The 23,263-nt window shown below is 41.9% G+C and overlaps 1 pseudogene; it reads right to left on the reverse strand.

Annotated features, from left to right (window-relative positions):
* Positions 1 to 480: 480 nt before the first annotated feature.
* On the reverse strand, positions 481 to 1,238 carry LOC141258555 (serine/arginine-rich splicing factor 9 pseudogene; annotated as a pseudogene).
* Between the last annotated feature and the right edge of the window lie 22,025 nt (positions 1,239 to 23,263).

Raw genomic sequence — 23,263 nt, forward strand, 5'->3', positions numbered from 1 at the left:
TAAAGTCTCTCTGGAGGAGGAGACAGGTCCCTTTTATACCCACAGCTGTCATTCATAGCATTATCCACAGGTTTGGGTGAAGATGGGAGGAGATAATCCCTCATTGTTGAGTGTTGAATTAATATGCATATTTTGTCCTTCAAGGGTTGTAGAATAATAAACTGCAGGGCTGGTACAATGGATAATCAGCAGCCATTCAACATATTAACAAACATCTATTGTCCAATTAACTTGTATCTTTGTCCAGAATTTAGAAGAATAAATTGTAGGGGCTGATACAATAGGTAATCAGCAATCAGCAAGCCTTCAACAATTCAACATACAACGAGTAAACATACAACAAGAGTCAACATGCATGCTCATATCAACATTGGTCATGTCTCTTGACCTACTGAACAATCTGTCTGGCATTATTAAGAATAAACGCTGTGCCATCATATTCCTCCCCCGTCTTAATTAGCGAGAAGTGATAGGCTTCGATCATCCTTCTCCACTTGTTGGGGACTGTCCATCAGCATTTCTTTCAGCACAGACAGGAATGTAAGAGGTTTCTGCTTCATGAGAACAAAACTTTGTATCACACAGTTTTCTCAATGTGTATTCTATGTCTTCTTTGTGAATAAACTCCACAATCCCCATTCCATTCTTGTGTACATCAGCATAGCAGACATCTCCAGCTTTTCTCATATGATCTTTCAGATCCTGCCAACTCCCCGAGGGGGAATCCCTGAGACAAGGGATCTGTATTCAGGTTGCCGAGATGGGGGTCCATTCCTCCTGCGGGGTCCTCTATATCTTCCCCTTGATCTCTGTATTGACCTGGGAAACGCCAAATGTAACCGACGAGAACCAAACTCGCACCCATTGCATACAAACACAGCGTCCTCCGCATCCTGGAAGTTGATGAAGGTGCATGGTGTGGCATCACTTTCCCTGCAATTCTTCAACTCTATTATATAGATCTGCCCCTACCGATGGAACAACTCCTCCAGCTCCTTCTCCCATACATCGGCCAGTAAATCGCCCAATTAAATGCGCCCATTCCCCGAGCTCTGACACCTAGCCTTGCAGATGGCCACTTGGCGACCTGGTAAATGGTGTTCTGGGGGGACAATATCTGAGCTGACCAGGGTAATGGAAGACCCAGTGTTCCAAGGTCCCTGGGCCTGGATATCACTGACCTTAACCTGCTGGATGTTGTGATGGAGGATAGCTGATGAGGGTTGTGAATATGCCATATACAGTAGTGTGGACAAGGTATATTACTTCATCCTCTGCTGGTGTATCCCGGGGGTATCATTCCTCAGACTCTGGTGGCTCGTTTTGGCAGACGTTGACTAGATGGCATTGCAGGCAAGCTCTAGGCATGGGGCCCTGGCCCTGTAGACAATCTTTGGCCATGTGTCCAGGGTGCTCACACATGTAGCAGCACCGTGGGTTGGGCAAATAACAGGTCTTGTTTGTAAATCTTTGTCCTGGTGGGGTTTCTGCTGGGTAGCAGAATAGTCCTACTTGAATGGCTGGTGGCCTCTCGAATCCTTGGTTGAGGGGTCTCCTGGGATCGGTGAGCATACCGAGTCTCTAGTGAGGTCGATTGGCTGTAAACTCGTTGGCCAATCGGGCTGAATGCTCTGGGGTGTTGTGATTCTGGTCGACTACCCACTTTCGTATTTCTGGGTCCATTTTCTCCATAAGTTACTCGAGCATGATCACGTCCCAGTGGGCAGCCTAACCATCGAGCCAGCGGTTGAAGTGTCGCCGAAGTTGACAGTTAAATTCTACATAGTAGGCCCCCTGGCGAGACAAAGTCTGGAACTTGGTGCAATATCTCTCTGGGGTGATGGTAAAAAGGGTCAACAGGGTGTTCTTAATAGTCCAATTGTCCAGGCAGTCCTGAGGCCTAAGCGACCGGACAGCATCCTGTGCCCAGCCAGTCAAACTAGTTCACAGGTGTTTTGCCTAATGAGCTGTGGGCACCTGGTGCAGATGTTCATCAACCTCTGTGTTTGACCCATTAAACAGTGGCATGTCTCTGTAGTATAGATGATTTCCTTGGTGGTGGGGGTAGGGCTAGCATTGGCTGTAGGGGTACTGGAACTCCCAAAACTGATTCCATAACACAAGTCCTCTCCTCGCTTGAGGCTCCGGGTCCCATTGCGACATACAACTCCTGGATTCGGGCTGCTTGGGACTGGGTATTTGATTCCAAACTGCCATTGGATCCTTGATTTGGCAGGTAGTTAATTTCCTCTTGGTCAAACTCATCATCCTCCACAACATTCTGGGCATCCCAAAGGACCAATTCCTGGATCAAATCTGACCGAGTGTCGGTGGCCTTGTGTTCAATCCGTCGAAGCTGGCACAACTGCTGTAGTTGTCGTTACTTGTGGAGGCTCCATATCCACTCCGGTCCTCTTCTCAAGGCCGTGCTGGTGGGGTTGGACATGGACGGTCACCCTTATGCTGGCTTTCCGGGAATTAGAACATCTGCAACATCAGGGTTTCCAGGGCCCACTACCCCTTCATTCATGTTGCACATCCTAAATTTAATTCTGCAAGATTTATTAAAGAAATAAATCTGTTTGAATAAGGTGTTGGCAATGATTAGGAGACTATCTGTGCATGTCAACTAGAGTTGAGCCACCCCCGTAGTGTTCGAGTTCGGTTCGGTTCGTCGAACACCCGTATGTTCGCCGAACTGTTCTTCGAACTGTTCGTCGAACACCGTCGAACACCGTTAAAACCAATGGCAGGCAAACAAAAACACATAGAAACACATAGAAAACACATAGAAAACACTTCAAAGATGTCCAAAAGCATGCAAAAAGAAAAGAGGTTGAGGAGTAAAAGGAGGGGCAGACTCAGCTATAGGCATGTCATGCCCTTCTAAAACCAAAAAAGTGCGAAGCTAACACGGCCAGTCCGTTCCTGCCCGTGCGACCTCCATGTCGCCGGGTTTGTGCCAGAGCTGCGGTGAACCCTGACGGCCAGCCCCCCCTCCCAATACTGGTGCCTGTCCGCTGGTGTGTCGAGCGAGGCCCCCTGCGGTGGAGGCAGGTCTAAGCTTTTTAATTTAAATTGTCTCTCTAGTTTGAATGAGTACACTTTAAATCCTTTTACAAGGATCTATTGGAGGGCAAGTCTGATGCCAGCAGCCGCGGGAATTACAGCTCCAGTAGCGCCCACTAAAGCTGCTGCAGTTAAAAAGCTTTTACAAGGATTGAGCTTGGCGGTCCACTTCAAGGCGTACTACCTCCAGTCCCAGCCCCTGTGGCTTGGGGTGCCTCCCAATGCTCTTCACTGAGTGTCCCGGGGGCCCGAAGCATTTCCTTTGAAAAAATTAAGTGTCCAAACTACAGGTGGTGTAGCTTGCTTAACAGCTGGGATAATCCGCTGACTAGCAGACACTGCTACTAGGCACAAAGTATTTCCTGGGCTAGATGCAGTTAAAAATTTGTAATTAGATACACTCGTTGGATGCTGAGAAAGCATTCCATACAGTCTCCTGGCACGCTATATATTATTCTCTTAAAAAGCTTGGGGTAGGGGTCTAGGGGACCCTTTTATAGGCAAAATCACGGCCCTGTATCGCAATACGTCATCTAGGCTGAAGATAAATGGAACATTTTCATCACCTTTCATAATCACCAATGGGATAAGGCAGGGATGTCCTCTGTCCCCTCTCTTATACATCCTAGTGACGGAGCACCTGCTCTCATCAATTCGCCATAACCCCAATATTAGGTGGATTGAGGTGGGAGGCACCGAGTACAAGTGCTCTGCATTTGCTGATGATGTCCTAGTATATATCACTCAATCACATATATCCATCCCTGCTGTTATGGCTGAAATAGATCACTTTGTTACATGGTCAAATTTTAAAATCAATGCAGCGAAGTCTGAGGCCCTCAATGTCTCCCTCCCCAAATCCATACAGGATTCCATCCAGTCCATCTTTCCCTTTGCCTGGCCCTCACAGGGTATCAAATACTTAGGAATTTCTATTCATAGAGACCTCTCCCGTCTATGTTATATTAATTTTGGGCCCTTTATTGAACAACTCCATACAGACCACGGTTGGCAAGTTAGAACTATAAGATTCACTACGTGAACCACTGGTGTTTTGTGGAAAAGCACATGTACACTGTGTTCCAAATTATTATGCAAAAAGTGTTTAGGAGTGATAAGGTAAGAATTTTTTTGTTTGTCAGTTAAACTCACTGATGGTGATGTGTGTCAGGGCTCTTTATATCACTGTAAGCAATTGCAGACACCTGTGCTAATTAGTTTGGCAGATGTGTCCAATGAAAGGCAAGACTACTTAAGAAGGCTGTCCCACATTATTAAGCAGCCTACATTTTCTGCCAAAATGGGAAAGAAAAAGGATGTGTCGGCTGCTGAGAAGCAACAAATTGTGGAGTGTTTAGGTCAAGGCATGACTACAATCAACATTGCCAAGACACTTCATCCTGATCATCGCACAATCAAGAAGTAAGTAGCTGATTCACAGTACACACGTGTGCGTGCTGATAAGGGAAAATTGAGGACTCTTTCCTACAGGCAATTACGTCAGGTTAAAAGAGCAGCGGAAAAAAAGCCTTGTCATAGCAGTAGACAAGTTTTTGAAGCTGCTGGTGCCTCCAACGTCCCCCGAACAACAAGATGCAGGGTCCTTCAGAGGTTTGCAGCTGTGCGTAAGCCATCCTGTCGACCTCCTCTATCCACTGTACACAAGCAGAAACGGCTCCAGTGGGCCAAACAATACATGAAGACTGACTTCAAAACTGTTTTGTTCACCGATGAGTGCCGTGCAACGCTCGATGGTCCAGATGGATGGAGTGGAGGATGGTTGGTTGATGGACACCCCATGCAAACACGGCTACGGCGCCAACAAGGAGGAGGTGGAGTAATGTTTTGGGCTGGAATCATGGGGAGAGAGATTGTCGGCCCCTTTAGGATCCCTGAAGGGGTAAAGATGAACTCCATAATGTATGTGGAGTTTCTCAAACAGCACTTCCTGCCATGGTTCAAGAAGAAGAACCGTGTATTCCGCAGCAAGATCATTTTCATGCATGATAATGCACCGTATCATGCTGCACATAACACATCTGCATCTCTGGCTGATATGGGCATGAAAGGGGACAAACTTATGGTGTGACCCCCATGCTCCCCAGATCTCAACCCCATTGAGAACCTCTGGAGCATCATCAAAAGGAGTGTCTATGATGGTGGGAGGCAGTTCACATCTAAGCAACAGCTCTGGGAGGGTAATCTGTCCTCATGCAAAACAATTAAAGCAGAAACCATCAAAAACCTGACAAATTCAATGGACGAGAGAGTTCAGAAGCTCCTTTCGAACAAGGGGTCCCATGTGCAAATGTAACATCACCTAGAATAAAGTTTTGAGTTGAAAACTGTTTGATTTCAGTTTCTAATAACCTGCTAATGCTTATAATTTCAAAAATGACCATTTTTTTGTTCTTTATTAAAATGAAAAGGTTGATCGAAGAGTGTGGGGGATCTAAGAGTGTGGCAACCCAGTAGCCAGGATTATTTCGAATTCTGACAATCTGAGGGTCATGTTGCAGGTAGTGCAGCAAGAAGGCACTCATGTGTCTTGCGCATCTAGGAGCCCCAAAATAATTTTTCGGGCTAAATGCAGCTAAAAATTATTATTAATTTGAAAGCTGGTTGAGCTTATTATAGATGGCCTAATAGAATCAGTACTGCAAACTGCTACAAGGCCAAAATTATTTTACAGGCAAGATACAAATAAACATGATTAGTAATTTGAAAGATTAAAACGGTTGGTGAGGTGATTTTAACAAATCATCACGCTTTTACTTTCCCCAGGATGACACAGGGGTAGAAAAGTCCTTTCGGATACATGATTTGTTCATCTTTATGAACGTGAGTCTGTCTACATTATCAGTGGAGAGCCGCGTGCGCTTATCTGTCAGCACACCACCAGCAGCGCTGAACACACGTTCAGACAGAACGCTGGCTGCGGGGCATGACAAGATCTCCAAGGCGTAAGTGGCGAGCTCCGGCCATTTATCCAGATTGGAAGCCTAAAAAGAGCAAGGGTCCAGTGACACAGTCATGGCTTCAATGTTTACTTGGAGATACTCCTGTACCTTCATCTCTAGGCGTTGACTATGTGTCAGACTTCTTGTCTCCTGTGGCCTTGCAAAGGATGGGCTAAAAACGTGGTGAAATGATTCCGCAAAATTGATGTTACCAGCAGATACTGTGTTTCTGTTCCTCACTAGTTTGGCTGCTACCATGCGCCCTGGTAAAACCATCTCCCCCACCCTCACATGCCTGCCGCCTTGGTGCTGCGGACCGTCTGGATCTTGCAGATGTTAGCCCTTCCGCATACAACTCCTCCTCCTCTACTTCCTCCACCTCCTCTTGTGCCACCACCTGACTCCGAATTCTGTTTAACATGTGCTCCAGCATGTAAATCACTGGAATAGTCATGCTGATAATGGCATCGTCAGCACTAAACATCTTCGTCGCCATTTCAAAACTGTGCAGAAGGGTGCATAGGTCCCTGATCTGAGACCACTCCTCCAGCGTGATTTGCCCCACCTCTGGATCTCGTTGGCCCAGGCTATATGTCAGAACATATTGCACCAGGGCTTGTCGGTGCTGCCACAGTCGCTGCAACATGTGCAGAGTTGAATTCCACCGGGTAGGCACATCGCATTTTAGCCGGTGAAGTGGCAGGCCCAACGACTTCTGTAGAGATGTAAGTCGCTGAGCTGTGGGATGCAAACGGCGGAAGTGAGCACACAGCGACCGTGCCCTCTGCAGAAGGCCATCTAGTCCGGGATAGTGGGCTAAAAATTGCTGGACAACCAGGTTCAACAAGTGAGCCATACAAGGCACGTGTGTGACATTGCCCCGGCGAAGGGCCGCACCGAGGTTTGCAGCATTGTCACACACGGCCTTCCCTGGTTTCAGGTCCAGTGGAGACAACCATTCATGAAACTGGTTCTCCAAAGCTGACCACAACTTCTCAGCTGTGTGACTCACATTTCCCAGACATTTCAAAGTAAAACCCGCCTGATGACGTTGAGCCCTGCTGCCAGCATAGTAAGGACTAAGGAGGTGTGCAGGATCCCTTCTGCACAGTTAGAAAGCTTGTGGCATGACCAGACAGGCTTTGGGTGCAGGTGGAGGACCGAGAGGAGGTTGAGGGGGCAGAAGCAGTGGAGGAACTTCAAGATAAAGAGGATTGACGCACAACTCGTGGGGACGGCAAGACTTGGACAGCAGCCCCTTGTCCTGCTGTCACCATAGTTACCCAGTGCCCAGTCAGCGACATGTAACGCCCCTGTCTATGCCTACTTGTCCAAGTGTCTGTGGTGAAATGCACCCTGTCACACACAGAGTTTCTCAAAGAAGCGGTGATGTTGTGTGCGACATGCTGGTGGAGCGCGGGCACACTTTTCTTTGAGAAGTAGTGCCGACTGGGCATCTGGTACTGGGGCACTGCGACGGACATAAGGTCTCGAAAATCCTCTGTGTCCACCAGGTGGAAAGGCAGCATTTCTGTAACCAAGAGCTTGCAGATGGTGAAATTCAACCTCTTAGCTTTCTCATGGCTAGGAGGAAATGGTCTTTTACTTGTCCACATCAGAGGGACCGAGGGCTGGCTGTTGTGCTTAGACGGGGTGGAGAAGGGGGTCCCCGGCAAACTGCCGGTCTGTGAGGAAGATGCAGGCGGACATGTTAGGTTGCCTTGATCCAAAGGTGGTGCTATCGATGTCGGAGAGCGATCAACACCAGCTGGTGTTTCCACCTCCGAATAAAATGATGACCTGCCAATCGCGCTGGCTGTTGCGGGTAAAGAGGTGGCAGGTCTGCGTTCCAAAACAGGTGTGACTGCTGTCCCCCCAGTCACAGAGGATGAAGAGGCCGTGGATGCACAAGATGTGGCAGACGATGGTTGGCCCAGCCGGCTAGGCCGCATTGTAGCACAGTGAGCTTCCCACTGCAACTTATGCTTCATATCCATGTACCGGTTCATGCATGAAGTACTCAAACTATGTATTTTTTGGCCTCTACTTAGCTTTTGCTGACAAATGTTACAGATAACACGAGTTGGGTCATCCTTATCGATCTGAAAAAATTCCCAGGCTATGCAAGGCTTAGCACCCATGCGACCTGAAGAGCCACCACGACTTGTGGTCAGAGGCAGAGTTGTGTTTGAGGATGCAGTTGTTGACGTGCTTCCAGTACTACGTCTCTGTTCAGGAAGGCGCAACCTGACCTCGTCGTCACTAGCGTACTCCTCCACCTCCTCTGCTGACCTCATCGACTGGCTGACTGTGGGTTGACAGTAAGTGGGATCTCCAACCTCGTCATCATCACCCTGTGTGTTATCACACCCGTCGTCCTCAGAGCCAACCTCTTCCTGCCCTGAAAAAAACTAAAGTTGTAGCTACAATCAGGTATTTGAGTCTCATAATCGTCTTCCTCATTGTCTCCACCAACAGGAGTTACAGTTTGGGAACGAGGGGCTACATTATGGTCAGAACCTTCTGCGTCTGGTCCTGGATCCGACTCATAAAGATTCTGGGCATCAGTGCAGATCATTTCCTCGTCTGGATTCACAGAAGCTCTGGAGCCGATCTCTGATTCCCAGGCTATAGTATGAGTAAACAGCTCTGCAGACTCAACCATCTGTTCTACCCCATACTCAGACGGGCAGCTGGAGACTTGGGAGCTGTGAGGAAGCAAGTGCGATTGGGGTGACACCTCTGAGGACTGGAGTATTTGTGATGTTGAAGTTGAGGTGGAGGAGAGCCCACTTAAAGGAGCACTTGATATCCGTTGAAGCACCTGCTGTTTTTGTGCCTCATCTGGAATTTGTAGCGATTGGCGTGGCCGTAAGAAAGGGATATTATCACATTTTCCGCTAAAAGAAGTAGACATCTTAGTTTGGCTGGAAGATGGTCTTTCTTCTGCAGATGTTACTGTTGCTTTACCACCTACCACACGGACACAACCTTTTTTTCCCTTCCCAACACGTCTATTCCCCTTTCCACCATCAGCAGGCCTTTTTCCACTCATTTTGGTGGTTAACTAATTGACAACTCTTGAGTTGTTTGCACAAAAAACAATGGATGGGAACCGAGCAGAGCTGAGTGGCCAAACTGTGGTATTAGCCCAAAAGTATTGGCTGGGTTAGATGCAATAAAACAATTTTATTACATACACAGGTGGTGGAGCTTAGTATAGATGGACTAATAGAATAAGTCCCACACACTGCTACAAGCCCAATTTTTTTTTCAGAGCTAGATGCAGATAAAAATTATTTTTAATTTGCAACCTGGTGGAGGTTAGTATAGATGGACTAATAGAACAAGTCCCACACACTGCTACAAGCCCAATTTTTTTTTCAGAGGAAGATGCAGATAAAAATTATTTTTAATTTGCAACCTGGTGTAGGTTAGTATAGATGGACTAATAGAACAAGTCCCACACACTGCTATAAGCCCACATTTATTTTCAGAGCTAGATGCAGATAAAAATTATTCTTAATTTGCAACCTGGTGGAGGTTAGTATAGATGGACTAATAGAACAAGTCCCACACACTGCTACAAGCCCAAATTTTTTTTCAGAGCTAGATGCAGATAAAAATTATTTTTAATTTGCAACCTGGTGGAGGTTAGTATAGATGGACTTATAGAACAAGTCCCACACACTGCTACAAGCCCAAATTTTTTTTCAGAGCTAGATGCAGATAAAAATAATTTTTAATTTGCAGCCTGGTGGAGGTTAGTATAGATGGACTAATAGAACAAGTCCCACACATTGCTGTTAGCCCAAATTTTTTTTTCAGACCTAGATGCAGATAAAAATTATTCTTAATTTGCAACCTGGTGGAGGTTAGTATAGATGGACTAATAGAACAAGTCCCACACACTGCTACAAGCCCAAATTTTTTTTCAGAGCAAGATGCAGATAAAAATTATTTTTAATTTGCAACCTTGTGGAGGTTAGTATAGATGGACTAATAGAACAAGTCCCACACACTGCTACAAGCCCAAATTTTTTTTCAGAGCTAGATGCAGATAAAAATTATTTTTAATTTGCAACCTGGTGGAGGTTAGTATAGATGGACTAATAGAACAAGTCCCACACACTGCTACAAGCCCAAATTTTTTTTCAGAGCTAGATGCAGATAAAAATTATTCTTAATTTGCAACCTGGTGGAGGTTAGTATAGATGGACTAATAGAACAAGTCCCACACACTGCTACAAGCCCAAATTTTTTTTCAGAGCAAGATGCAGATAAAAAATATTTTTAATTTGCAACCTGGTGGAGGTTAGTATAGATGGACTAATAGAAAAAGTCCCACACACTGCTATAAGCCCACATTTATTTTCAGAGCTAGATGCAGGTAAAAATTATTCTTAATTTGCAACCTGGTGGAGGTTAGTATAGATGGACTAATAGAACAAGTCCCACACACTGCTACAAGCCCAAATTTTTTTTCAGAGCTAGATGCAGCTAAAAATTATTTTTAATTTGCAACCTTGTGGAGGTTAGTATAGATGGACTAATAGAACAAGTCCCACACACTGCTACAAGCCCAAATTTTTTTTCAGAGCTAGATGCAGATAAGAATTATTTTTAATTTCCAACCTGGTGGAGGTTAGTGTAGATGGACTAATAGAACAAGTCCCACACACTGCTGTTAGCCCAAATTTTTTTTACAGAGCTAGATGCAGATAAAAATTACTTCTAAATTGCAACCTGGTGGAGGTTAGTATAGATGGACTAATAGAACAAGTCCCACACACTGCTACAAGCCCAAATTTTTTTTCAGAGCTAGATGCAGATAAAAATTATTCTTAATTTGCAACCTGGTGGAGGTTAGTATAGATGGACTAATAGAACAAGTCCTACACACTGCTACAAGCCCAAATTTTTTTTCAGAGCTAGATGCAGATAAAAAATATTTTTAATTTGCAACCTGGTGGAGGTTAGTATAGATGGACTAATAGAACAAGTCCCACACACTGCTATAAGCCCACATTTATTTTCAGAGCTAGATGCAGGTAAAAATTATTCTTAATTTGCAACCTGGTGGAGGTTAGTATAGATGGACTAATAGAACAAGTCCCACACACTGCTACAAGCCCAAATTTTTTTTCAGAGCTAGATACAGATAAAAATTATTTTTAATTTGCAACCTTGTGGAGGTTAGTATAGATGGACTAATAGAACAAGTCCCACACACTGCTACAAGCCCAAATTTTTTTTCAGAGCTAGATGCAGATAAAAATTATTTTTAATTTGCAACCTGGTGGAGGTTAGTATAGATGGACTAATAGAACAAGTCCCACACACTGCTGTTAGCCCAAATTTTTTTTCAGAGCTAGATGCAGATAAAAATTATTTTTAAATTGCAACCTGGTGGAGGTTAGTATAGATGGACTAATAGAACAAGTCCCACACACTGCTACAAGCCCAAATTTTTTTTCAGAGCTAGATGCAGATAAAAATGATTTTTAATTTGCAACCTTGTGGAGGTTAGTATAGATGGACTAATAGAACAAGTCCCACACACTGCTACAAGCCCAAATTTTTTTTCAGAGCTAGATGCAGATAAAAATTATTTTTAATTTGCAACCTGGTGGAGGTTAGTATAGATGGACTTATAGAACAAGTCCCACACACTGCTACAAGCCCAAATTTTTTTTCAGAGCTAGATGCAGATAAAAATTATTTTTAATTTGCAACCTGGTGGAGGTTAGTATAGATGGACTAATAGAACAAGTCCCACACACTGCTGTTAGCCCAAATTTTTTTCAGAGCTAGATGCAGATAAAAATTATTTTTAAATTGCAACCTGGTGGAGGTTAGTATAGATGGACTAATAGAACAAGTCCCACACACTGCTACAAGCCCAAATTTTTTTTCAGAGCTAGATGCAGATAAAAATTATTTTTAATTTGCAACCTTGTGGAGGTTAGTATAGATGGACTAATAGAACAAGTCCCACACACTGCTACAAGCCCAATTTTTTTTTCAGAGCTAGATGCAGATAAAAATTAATCTTAATTTGCAACCTGGTGGAGGTTAGTATAGATGGACTAATAGAACAAGTCCCACACACTGCTACAAGCCCAAATTTTTTTTCAGAGCTAGATGCAGATAAAAATGATTTTTAATTTGCAACCTTGTGGAGGTTAGTATAGATGGACTAATAGAAAAAGTCCCACACACTGCTACAAGCCCAAATTTTTTTTCAGAGCTAGATGCAGATAAAAATTATTTTTAATTTGCAACGTGGTGGAGGTTAGTATAGATGGACTAATAGAACAAGTCCCACACACTGCTACAAGCCCAAATTTTTTTTCAAAGCTAGATGCAGATAAAAATTATTTTTAATTTGCAACCTTGTGGAGGTTAGTATAGATGGACTAATAGAACAAGTCCCACACGCTGCTACAAGCCCAAATTTTTTTTCAGAGCTAGATGCAGATAAAAATTATTTTTAATTTGCAACCTTGTGGAGGTTAGTATAGATGGACTAATAGAACAAGTCCCACACACTGCTACAAGCCCAAAATTTTTTTCAGAGCTAGATGCAGATAAAAATTATTTTTAATTTGCAACCTTGTGGAGGTTAGTATAGATGGACTAATAGAACAAGTCCCACACACTGCTACAAGCCCAATTTTTTTTTCAGAGCTAGATGCAGATAAAATTATTCTTAATTTGCAACCTGGTGGAGGTTAGTATAGATGGACTAATAGAACAAGTCCCACACACTGCTACAAGCCCAAATTTTTTTTCAGAGCTAGATGCAGATAAAAATGATTTTTAATTTGCAACCTTGTGGAGGTTAGTATAGATGGACTAATAGAACAAGTCCCACACACTGCTACAAGCCCAAATTTTTTTTCAGAGCTAGATGCAGATAAAAATTATTTTTAATTTGCAACCTGGTGGAGGTTAGTATAGATGGACTTATAGAACAAGTCCCACACACTGCTTCAAGCCCAAATTTTTTTTCAGAGCTAGATGCAGATAAAAATTATTTTTAATTTGCAACCTGGTGGAGGTTAGTATAGATGGACTAATAGAACAAGTCCCACACACTGCTGTTAGCCCACATTTTTTTTCAGAGCTAGATGCAGATAAAAATTATTTTTAATTTGCAACCTGGTGGAGGTTAGTATAGATGGACTAATAGAACAAGTCCCACACACTGCTACAAGCCCAAATTTTTTTTCAGAGCTAGATGCAGATAAAAATTATTTTTAATTTGCAACCTGGTGGAGGTTAGTATAGATGGACTAATAGAACAAGTCCCACACACTGCTACAAGCCCAATTTTTTTTTCAGAGCTAGATGCAGATAAAAATTATTTTTAATTTGCAACCTTGTGGAGGTTAGTATAGATGGACTAATAGAACAAGTTCCACACCCTGCTACAAGCCCAAATTTTTTTTCAGAGCTAGATGCAGATAAAAATTATTTTTAATTTGCAACCTGGTGGAGGTTAGTATAGCTGGACTAATAGAACAAGTCCCACACACTGCTACAAGCCCAAATTTTTTTTCAGAGCAAGATGCAGATAAAAATTATTTTTAATTTGCAACCTGGTGGAGGTTAGTATAGATGGACTAATAGAACAAGTCCCACACACTGCTATAAGCCCACATTTATTTTCAGAGCTAGATGCAGGTAAAAATTATTCTTAATTTGCAACCTGGTGGAGGTTAGTATAGATGGACTAATAGAACAAGTCCCACACACTGCTACAAGCCCAAATTTTTTTTCAGAGCTAGATGCAGATAAAAATTATTTTTAATTTGCAACCTTGTGGAGGTTAGTATAGATGGACTAATAGAACAAGTCCCACACGCTGCTACAAGCCCAATTTTTTTTTCAGAGCTAGATGTAGATAAAAATTATTTTTAATTTGCAACCTGGTGGAGGTTAGTATAGATGGACTTATAGAACAAGTCCCACACACTGCTACAAGCCCAAATTTTTTTTCAGAGCTAGATGCAGATAAAAATTATTTTTAATTTGCAACCTGGTGGAGGTTAGTATAGATGGACTAATAGAACAAGTCCCACACACTGCTGTTAGCCCAAATTTTTTTTTCAGAGCTAGATGCAGATAAAAATTATTTTTAAATTGCAACCTGGTGGAGGTTAGTATAGATGGACTAATAGAACAAGTCCCACACACTGCTATAAGCCCAAATTTTTTTTCAGAGCTAGATGCAGATAAAAATGATTTTTAATTTGCTACCTTGTGGAGGTTAGTATAGATCGACTAATAGAACAAGTCCCACACACTGCTACAAGCCCAAATTTTTTTTCAGAGCTAGATGCAGATAAAAATTATTTTTAATTTGCAACCTGGTGGAGGTTAGTATACATGGACTTATAGAACAAGTCCCACACACTGCTACAAGCCCAAATTTTTTTTCAGAGCTAGATGCAGATAAAAATTATTTTTAATTTGCAACCTGGTGGAGGTTAGTATAGATGGACTAATAGAACAAGTCCCACACACTGCTGTTAGCCCAAATTTTTTTTCAGAGCTAGATGCAGATAAAAATTATTTTTAAATTGCAATCTGGTGGAGGTTAGTGTAGATGGACTAATAGAACAAGTCCCACACACTGCTACAAGCCCAAATTTTTTTTCAGAGCTAGATGCAGATAAAAATTATTTTTAATTTGCAACCTTGTGGAGGTTAGTATAGATGGACTAATAGAACAAATCCCACACACTGCTACACCCCAAATTTTTTTTCAGAGCTAGATGCAGATAAAAATTAATCTTAATTTGCAACCTGGTGGAGGTTAGTATAGATGGACTAATAGAACAAGTCCCACACACTGCTACAAGCCCAAATTTTTTTTCAGAGCTAGATGCAGATAAAAATGATTTTTAATTTGCAACCTTGTGGAGGTTAGTATAGATGGACTAATAGAAAAAGTCCCACACACTGCTACAAGCCCAAATTTTTTTTCAGAGCTAGATGCAGATAAAAATTATTTTTAATTTGCAACGTGGTGGAGGTTAGTATAGATGGACTTATAGAACAAGTCCCACACACTGCTACAAGCCCAAATTTTTTTTCAGAGCTAGATGCAGATAAAAATTATTTTTAATTTGCAACCTTGTGGAGGTTAGTATAGATGGACTAATAGAACAAGTCCCACACGCTGCTACAAGCCCAAATTTTTTTTCAGAGCTAGATGCAGATAAAAATTATTTTTAATTTGCAACCTTGTGGAGGTTAGTATAGATGGACTAATAGAACAAGTCCCACACACTGCTACAAGCCCAAATTTTTTTTCAGAGCTAGATGCAGATAAAAATTATTTTTAATTTGCAACCTTGTGGAGGTTAGTATAGATGGACTAATAGAACAAGTCCCACACACTGCTACAAGCCCAATTTTTTTTTCAGAGCTAGATGCAGATAAAATTATTCTTAATTTGCAACCTGGTGGAGGTTAGTATAGATGGACTAATAGAACAAGTCCCACACACTGCTACAAGCCCAAATTTTTTTTCAGAGCTAGATGCAGATAAAAATGATTTTTAATTTGCAACCTTGTGGAGGTTAGTATAGATGGACTAATAGAACAAGTCCCACACACTGCTACAAGCCCAAATTTTTTTTCAGAGCTAGATGCAGATAAAAATTATTTTTAATTTGCAACCTGGTGGAGGTTAGTATAGATGGACTTATAGAACAAGTCCCACACACTGCTTCAAGCCCAAATTTTTTTTCAGAGCTAGATGCAGATAAAAATTATTTTTAATTTGCAACCTGGTGGAGGTTAGTATAGATGGACTAATAGAACAAGTCCCACACACTGCTGTTAGCCCAAATTTTTTTTCAGAGCTAGATGCAGATAAAAATTATTTTTAATTTGCAACCTGGTGGAGGTTAGTATAGATGGACTAATAGAACAAGTCCCACACACTGCTACAAGCCCAAATTTTTTTTCAGAGCTAGATGCAGATAAAAATTATTTTTAATTTGCAACCTGGTGGAGGTTAGTATAGATGGACTAATAGAACAAGTCCCACACACTGCTACAAGCCCAATTTTTTTTTCAGAGCTAGATGCAGATAAAAATTATTTTTAATTTGCAACCTTGTGGAGGTTAGTATAGATGGACTAATAGAACAAGTTCCACACACTGCTACAAGCCCAAATTTTTTTTCAGAGCTAGATGCAGATAAAAATTATTTTTAATTTGCAACCTGGTGGAGGTTAGTATAGATGGACTAATAGAACAAGTCCCACACACTGCTACAAGCCCAAATTTTTTTTCAGAGCAAGATGCAGATAAAAATTATTTTTAATTTGCAACCTGGTGGAGGTTAGTATAGATGGACTAATAGAACAAGTCCCACACACTGCTGTTAGCCCAAATTTTTTTTTCAGAGCTAGATGCAGATAAAAATTATTTTTAATTTGCAACCTGGTGGAGGTTAGTATACATGGACTTATAGAACAAGTCCCACACACTGCTACAAGCCCAAATTTTTTTTCAGAGCAAGATGCAGATAAAAATTATTTTTAATTTGCAACCTGGTGGAGGTTAGTATAGATGGACTAATAGAACAAGTCCCACACACTGCTGTTAGCCCAAATTTTTTTTCAGAGCTAGATGCAGATAAAAATTATTTTTAAATTGCAACCTGGTGGAGGTTAGTGTAGATGGACTAATAGAACAAGTCCCACACACTGCTACAAGCCCAAATTTTTTTTCAGAGCTAGATGCAGATAAAAATTATTTTTAATTTGCAACCTTGTGGAGGTTAGTATAGATGGACTAATAGAACAAATCCCACACACTGCTACACCCCAAATTTTTTTTCAGAGCTAGATGCAGATAAAAATTATTTTTAATTTGCAACCTTGTGGAGGTTAGTATAGATGGACTAATTGAACAAGTCCCACACTCTGCTACAAGCCCAAATTTTTTTTCAGAGCTAGATGCAGATAAAAATTATTTTTAATTTGCAACCTGGTGGAGGTTAGTATAGATGGACTTATAGAACAAGTCCCACACACTGCTACAAGCCCAAATTTTTTTTCAGAGCTAGATGCAGATAAAAATTATTTTTAATTTGCAACCTGGTGGAGGTTAGTATAGATGGACTAATAGAACAAGTCCCACACACTGCTATAAGCCCACATTTATTTTCAGAGCTAGATGCAGGTAAAAATTATTCTTAATTTGCAACCTGGTGGAGGTTAGTATAGATGGACTAATAGAACAAGTCCCACACACTGCTACAAGCCCAAATTTTTTTTCAGAGCTAGATGCAGATAAAAATTATTTTTAATTTGCAACCTTGTGGAGGTTAGTATAGATGGACTAATAGAACAAGTCCCACACGCTGCTACAAGCCCAAATTTTTTTTCAGAGCTAGATGTAGATAAAAATTATTTTTAATTTGCAACCTGGTGGAGGTTAGTATAGATGGACTTATAGAACAAGTCCCACACACTGCTACAAGCCCAAATTTTTTTTCAGAGCTAGATGCAGATAAAAATTATTTTTAATTTGCAACCTGGTGGAGGTTAGTATAGATGGACTAATAGAACAAGTCCCACACACTGCTGTTAGCCCAAATTTTTTTTTCAGAGCTAGATGCAGATAAAAATTATTTTTAAATTGAAACCTGGTGGAGGTTAGTATAGATGGACTAATAGAACAAGTCCCACACACTGCTATAAGCCCAAATTTTTTTTCAGAGCTAGATGCAGATAAAAATGATTTTTAATTTGCAACCTTGTGGAGGTTAGTATAGATCGACTAATAGAAAAAGTCCCACACACTGCTACAAGCCCAAATTTTTTTTCAGAGCTAGATGCAGATAAAAATTATTTTTAATTTGCAACCTGGTGGAGGTTAGTATACATGGACTTATAGAACAAGTCCCACACACTGCTACAAGCCCAAATTTTTTTTCAGAGCTAGATGCAGATAAAAAATATTTTTAATTTGCAACCTGGTGGAGGTTAGTATAGATGGACTAATAGAACAAGTCCCACACACTGCTGTTAGCCCAAATTTTTTTTCAGAGCTAGATGCAGATAAAAATTATTTTTAAATTGCAACCTGGTGGAGGTTAGTGTAGATGGACTAATAGAACAAGTCCCACACACTGCTACAAGCCCAAATTTTTTTTCAGAGCTAGATGCAGATAAAAATTATTTTTAATTTGCAACCTTGTGGAGGTTAGTATAGATGGACTAATAGAACAAATCCCACACACTGCTACAAGCCCAAATTTTTTTTCAGAGCTAGATGCAGATAAAAATTATTTTTAATTTGCAACCTTGTGGAGGTTAGTATAGATGGACTAATTGAACAAGTCCCACACTCTGCTACAAGCCCAAATTTTTTTTCAGAGCTAGATGCAGATAAAAATTATTTTTAATTTGCAACCTGGTGAAGGTTAGTATAGATGGACTTATAGAACAAGTCCCACACACTGCTACAAGCCCAAATTTTTTTTCAGTGCTAGATGCAGATAAAAATTATTTTTAATTTGCAACCTGGTGGAGGTTAGTATAGATGGACTAATAGAACAAGTCCCACACACTGCTGTTAGCCCAAATTTTTTTTTCAGAGCTAGATGCAGATAAAAATTATTTTTAAATTGCAACCTGGTGTAGGTTAGTATAGATGGACTAATAGAACAAGTCCCACACACTGCTACAAGCCAAATTTTTTTTCAGAGCTAGATGCAGATAAAAATGATTTTTAATTTGCAACCTTGTGGAGGTTAGTATAGATGGACTAATAGAACAAGTCCCACACACTGCTACAAGCCCAAATTTTTTTTCAGAGCTAGATGCAGATAAAAATGATTTTAAATTTGCAACCTTGTGGAGGTTAGTATAGATGGACTAATAGAACAAGTCCCACACACTGCTACAAGCCCAAATTTTTTTTCAGAGCTAGATGCAGATAAAAATTATTTTTAATTTGCAACCTGGTGGAGGTTAGTATAGATGGACTTATAGAACAAGTCCCACACACTGCTACAAGCCCAAATTTTTTTTCAGAGCTAGATGCAGATAAAAATTATTTTTAATTTGCAACCTGGTGGAGGTTAGTATAGATGGTCTAATAGAACAAGTCCCTCACACTGCTGTTAGCCCAAATTTTTTTTCAGAGCTAGATGCAGATAAAAATTATTTTTAAATTGCAACCTGGTGGAGGTTAGTGTAGATGGACTAATAGAACAAGTCCCACACACTGCTACAAGCCCAAATTTTTTTTCAGAGCTAGATGCAGATAAAAATTATTTTTAATTTGCAACCTGGTGGAGGTTAGTATAGATGGACTTATAGAACAAGTCCCACACACTGCTACAAGCCCAAATTTTTTTTCAGAGCTAGATGCAGATAAAAATTATTTTTAATTTGCAACCTTGTGGAGGTTAGTATAGATGGTCTAATAGAACAAGTCCCTCACACTGCTGTTAGCCCAAATTTTTTTTCAGAGCTAGATGCAGATAAAAATTATTTTTAAATTGCAACCTGGTGGAGGTTAGTGTAGATGGACTAATAGAACAAGTCCCACACACTGCTACAAGCCCAAATTTTTTTTCAGAGCTAGATGCAGATAAAAATTATTTTTAATTTGCAACCTTGTGGAGGTTAGTATAGATGGACTAATAGAACAAGTCCCACACACTGCTACAAGCCCATTTTTTTTTCAGCGCTAGATGCAGATAAAAATTATTTTTAATTTGCAACCTGGTGGAGGTTAGTATAGATGGACTAATAGAACAAGTCCCACACACTGCTACAAGCCCAAATTTTTTTCAGAGCTAGATGCAGATAAAAAATATTTTTAATTTGCAACCTGGTGGAGGTTAGTATAGATGGACTAATAGAATGATGCTATGCCCAAAAGGTTTTACTTGGCTAGGTGCAGTAAAAAAAATTGTATTCTATACACAGGTGGTGTAGCTTGCAACACAGATAGGCTACTCCACTGACTAACACACACTGCAAGAGGCCAAAAAGGATTTGCTTAGCTAGATTTAGCCAAATGCTGTGAAAAACACTTGCACAGCACTGGTACAGACCTGCCTGGCAAAAAGTCCTAGGAAATGCTCTAAAATAGTCCTCAAAAGGACATCAATTACAATTAGTCCCTACTCCCAACCTATCTATTTCAGAGCACAGACCTGCCTGATAAAAGTCGTAGGAAATGATGTAACCTAGTCCTCAAAAGGACTGCAATCACAACTATTCCCTACTCGCAAGCTATCTGTAGATTTGTGCCAAAATTGGCTTGAAATGAACACTCAAAGTATAGCGCACACAACAACAGCGGTGCCGTCTAACACGCAGCTGCAGCAGTGAGAAAATGGTGGCTACGTGGAAAATGCCTGGGTCTTATAGGGCAAGGACATGTGACATACACTGCCAATGAAAAATGCCCTTGCTTGTATGAAAAAAAGCCGTTCGCTCCGTGTGTGCGCTGCTGATAGGCTGACAGATTGCACCTCCCCACTGTAAATGCGGGAAAGAGAAAAAAAAATGGAGATCTTCATTATTTATGCAGAGATCCATCCCCTGCCCCTCCCCCCGCCCCGCTGTACACTCAAACTGCGTATTAACTTTAATTTTCAGCATTACTGAGAAAAAATCCAGTTATGATTTTGGTGCACGAACAGTTATCGAACATAACCTCGAACAGCCGGATTTTTTTCAAATCGTTCGTGTTCGCCGAACGGCTCGAACACCGCCCAAAACAGCTCGAATTTGAGATTGGCGAACAGTTCGAGTTGAACACCGCTCATCTCTAATGTCAACTGTTCTTACGTGCCAAAACACACCATCCATACTTTGGAAAACAGCACCCCCTGATTTACTACATTGCAATCTGTTGGCATGCAGTGCTGCATATGTTGGAGTGTCTATACAATCAGTGACTGATTAAATAATGTAGCAAGCAAGCTGGAGCTTTGGTTACTTTGAAATGCACCATTAGCAGATGCTGAGGATTGCATGTCATCCACTGAAGCTCTTCGAAGAGAATACTAAAGAGAATACTAGAGAATACTAAATACTAGAGAATACTAAATTTGTCAGTAGGAGAGCTGTAGCATTAATGATGTCATCGTCCTCATATTTATATTATAAAAAATGCTCACAATGCTGCAACAGGGGATGGCGGAAAAACAGCAAGTTCTATATGTTCATTGCCACCCTAGAGCTATTGGTCAATGTCAATTTTACATGCAGCAGGATGTGTAGAAGGGAGGAGGAGGAGCAGCAACAGAATTCTTACTGGGTTATATGAGTCAAAATCAGAGAGGGAGGATGACAGTAAGTATGAAATTAATGATGATGACAATGATGATGACAATACTGGCCATGATAATCCACCGTTTCAGTGAATTGTAAAAAATGAACAAACCAGGCCCTTGGTCCTGCTGGGGAGAATTGCAAATTGAATGCTTAATTGCTTGTGGAATGACAGGCATACCATTAGCATCAAGCAAATGGATGACTATTTGAAAGCTTTGGTCTTAGACCCTAGCTATAAAAGAAAAATGTGGGAATTTTTTTCTGACTTCCAAAAGGAATTAAAAATTGGCGCATAACTAGGATAAGCTGTGTTCCCTGTACAGCAAAACTTTTGCCGAGTAGATGCTTGCTGACTGCACATCTGGCTAGGAGACTCCTTTATGCTCCCTACAGAGCCAACATTCCCATTGCAATTGAATAATCTCTTTCCCAACAGCAAACTTGTGCTGAACCTAAAATGGGGAGTATTTTTAGATTGAATGTTAAAAAGACATTGCATCTTTATTTCCAAATAGCAAACCTATTACTGCTCCCAAAAAAGGGTTAATTTTTGGAAGGTTTCTTAACTAGTAATAGTTTCTTTAATTTGAGATATACAAATCTATTGCTACTCTCCAAACAACTCTCCAAACAAAGATAATTTATTGTTGAATGCTTATCAAAAAGTCATGGCTTCTTTCATGTACACTGCCCCCCAAAAAAAGATAATTTTTGGACTATTTTTAGAATTTTTTTACCCCTTTCTGACATGAGGCATATTCATATGTCCCTGTGGCCTGGTACTTATTGACCAGGGACATATGGGTACATCTAGGCGATTTTGCTCACACAGAGGCTGTGCACGTGCGATTGCCACCAGGTGTCTGTGACGCGCCCCCTGGGACATATTCCTTTTTGAGGGGAATACCCGGCACCGGATCAGATGGGGGGTTGTAGTCTCCGAGCGGCTGTGACCCGGTCCCGTGCCCAGGGCGTCAAGCTAAGTGTTATGTGGCAGTCTTTACTGATGTTATTAAAGTTCGTTTTGTCGACTACGCCACCCGTTGTGATGCGGTCACTGTGGCCGCCGCTGCTGCAGGGTCCGCTGAGGCTGATGGTGGGTGCGCAGCCTGGTGGGATAACCCCCAACGGGAGGGGTATAGCCTCAGAGGGGACAGGCGCAGAGGATGGGGGTTGTGGTGGTGCGGTGCAGCCGGTAATGATGACAGACTCGGGTAGTGCAGTTAAGGGTCTTTACTTACTGCAGATGTTCCTGGTCACTCTAGCTCCAAGTGACCTCCCGAGCCGTGCTGCGTCCACCAGGTCCTGGATCCGGCCAACCCCCAAACAAGTCCGGAGCGTGGCCCTGAGCTCTCCCTCTGTCCTTCCTTCAGCCGTCCCCACCAGTGATCCGCCTAGGTCCAGCTCCCTCGGGCCTTCTGTGGGGCAACCTTTGGCCTCAGGTTCCCTGACCCTTCATGTGGTAAGCCTTCAGGGTGGATGTAGTGGGTGGCCGTGGCAGATGCTGCCCACAGCCTCCGGTCTCTGGCTAGGGATGTGTTTTCTGCCCCCACCAGTTTGGGTTCCGGTACCCTTGTGCTGACTCCTCACCCGGTGATCTGATTTGGGTTCTTGGGTCCCTTCTTTGTCCCCCTCTGGGTCTTTCTGTACTCCACTCTCTCTCCAGGGCTGTTGTTTCTTTCTCTCTCTTGCTGCAGGCTTGTCCTCTGCATCTGACTTCCTCTCTGCGTCTGACCCTGATCTTTGATGGTGCCCACCTTATATACACCCTCTATGTGTGAGCTCAGGTGACCAGCACCCAATGAGCTCCTATCACTACCCAGACTGCTCCCCCTATCTGCCCCTACACTACATGGGATGTTCCTCCCCCCTCCCACTCCAGCCAGGAACAGGCTCGGTCGCACC

This window comes from Phyllobates terribilis, unplaced genomic scaffold (genome assembly GCF_046119375.1).
Source record: "Phyllobates terribilis strain yellow unplaced genomic scaffold, ASM4611937v1 Scaffold_3__8_contigs__length_932513732, whole genome shotgun sequence".
Classification (NCBI taxonomy): domain Eukaryota; kingdom Metazoa; phylum Chordata; class Amphibia; order Anura; family Dendrobatidae; genus Phyllobates; species Phyllobates terribilis.